This window comes from Rutidosis leptorrhynchoides, chromosome 3 (assembly GCF_046630445.1).
Source record: "Rutidosis leptorrhynchoides isolate AG116_Rl617_1_P2 chromosome 3, CSIRO_AGI_Rlap_v1, whole genome shotgun sequence".
Taxonomy (NCBI): domain Eukaryota; kingdom Viridiplantae; phylum Streptophyta; class Magnoliopsida; order Asterales; family Asteraceae; genus Rutidosis; species Rutidosis leptorrhynchoides.
In genome coordinates, this window is record NC_092335.1 from 223,305,201 (window position 1) to 223,307,369 (window position 2,169).

The following is a 2,169-nucleotide window of genomic DNA, read 5'->3' on the forward strand; positions in this document are numbered from 1 at the left end:
TATATATATATATATATATATATACACATATATATATATATACACATACATATATATATACACACACACACACACACACACACATACACACACACACACATATATATATATATATATATATATATATATATATATATATATATATATATATATTCCGGATTTTATATATAAAATTAATAAGTAATTTTTTAAATATAAGTTTAATTTAATTTATATAAATATTTTCTAATAAATAAGGAAATTAAAATTAAGTAATTATAAAATTTAAAATTGGGCCAAACGATAAAAAAGACCAAAATTTGATCTGGACTGTTGGGCCATACGACTGCATGAGTCTGAAGCTATAATCTCATGTGATCGCATGAGATAGGCTGGGAGAACAACATCGTATGTAATTAATGCTGATTTAGGGTTTTAATTTCTTAATAATTATTATTATTAGGGTTTAATTTAATATTTATTTTTTAGTTTTAATATTATTTGTATTATTAAGTTTTATTATTATTTTTAGTATTTATATAAATTAATATATAAATTAATAATATAAAAATAATATTTTTTATATAAAATTTTATTTTTATCATTTTTCTTTTACATCTTTTATATTTTGTATCTTTTTAATCGTTTAGTTCGTAATTTTAATTATAGTTTCTTTTTGCCTTAGTTTAAATTTAGATTGTTAGTTTTTAAGTTTTGCCGTAAAATCCCTTAAGTGCTTTTTTTTAGATTTAGAATTTAGGCGCTTTAGAATTTTACGACGTCGCTTTCTGCTCTAGTATTTAATAGATTTTCGTGCCAATTTAAGTAATTGCCGTTTTTCGAATAGAATTGCATTTAAGTTTTAATACCTTTAGGCGCAACTTTTTAAATTTAATTTTTAGACTTTTAAGTTTCGACGTTTTTCTTTCTTATTTTTATTGTTCGACTTTTGTTTTTCGACGCTCTTTTTCTTTTTCATTTCTACACATTAGTTTTTAGATTTTTTTAAAATTCGAAGAAAAATTATTGTAAGCGATTGAATTGATAGACACCAATTTTCTGGTTCGTAGTAATAGTTGGATTTGTTAGTGGCGAGTTGTGGGCTTTCGATTTAAAGGGTCCAGGCTACCTGCTGCATCTACTGTCTATTCGAAACGTGAGCAAAATCAGAAAAGTCTATTAATTTGATAACTTATATAATTTTTATATTTCTAACTAATAGGATATTCAGTGAATGCACCGAGCAAAACGTTCACCACCTTTTATACGTTCACCACCTGTAACCCGATCAAGACATCTATCCAATTTTATCACCGTTGATTTTTCTTTAGAATCATCATCTACTCGAACAAGTACTCCAATTCAAATTTTCGATAATCAATTTTTTGAACCCGACTTCACAATTAAGAACCCGGAGGATATTTAAGGACAATTCCAAGATCCTGAACCACTAATCATTCCTCCTGAATCATAAACCGTTAAATCAGAATCTTCTAGTGATTCGGATTCACTAAATTCAAAGTATGGAAGACCGAATGAGAGCCATACGCACGGGCCAAGGTCACGCCATTATTCAGCTAAATGTTAATGTGCCAGATTTTGAAATCAAAAGACAAATTCTACACATGGTCACTAATCAGTGCCAATTTAGTGGTACAACAAAAGAAGATCCAAACGAACACCTTCGAACTTTTAATAGGATTTGTAACCTATTTAAAATCCGAGAAGTTGAGGATGAAACTATTTATCTAATGTTGTTCCCCTGGACTTTAAAAGGAGAAGTCAAAGATTGGTTAGAATCGTTACCTGAAGGAGCGATTGACACATGGGATGTTTTAGTTGAGAAATTTCTTAAAAGATTCTTTACGACATCTAAACCCGTGAGACTTCAAGGGGAAATTGCCACGTTCATGCAAAAGCCAAATGAAACGTTATATGAGGCGTGGATAAGATTCGGAAGGATGTTGAGAGGATGTCCTCAACACGGTTTAGATAATTTTCAAATAGTGCAAATCTTCTATAAAGGCGTCGACATCACCACACAAAAAGACATCGACACAGTAGCTGGTGGTTCCATTATGAAGAAAACTGCAACTGAAGCTCACAAGATAATTGATAATACAGCCTCCCACTCTCATGAGTGGCATTAGGAAAAAGATATCTTTCATTCATCTAAAGCAGCTAGAGCCG

At 29.6% G+C, this 2,169-nt stretch overlaps 1 non-coding gene across 1 annotated transcript; it reads right to left on the bottom strand.

Moving 5' to 3' along the window:
• Positions 1-1,862: 1,862 nt before the first annotated feature.
• On the bottom strand, positions 1,863-1,969 carry LOC139903297 (small nucleolar RNA R71). Its single transcript, XR_011778126.1, has one exon. It is a non-coding gene; the product is annotated as a small nucleolar RNA R71 (small nucleolar RNA).
• Between the last annotated feature and the right edge of the window lie 200 nt (positions 1,970-2,169).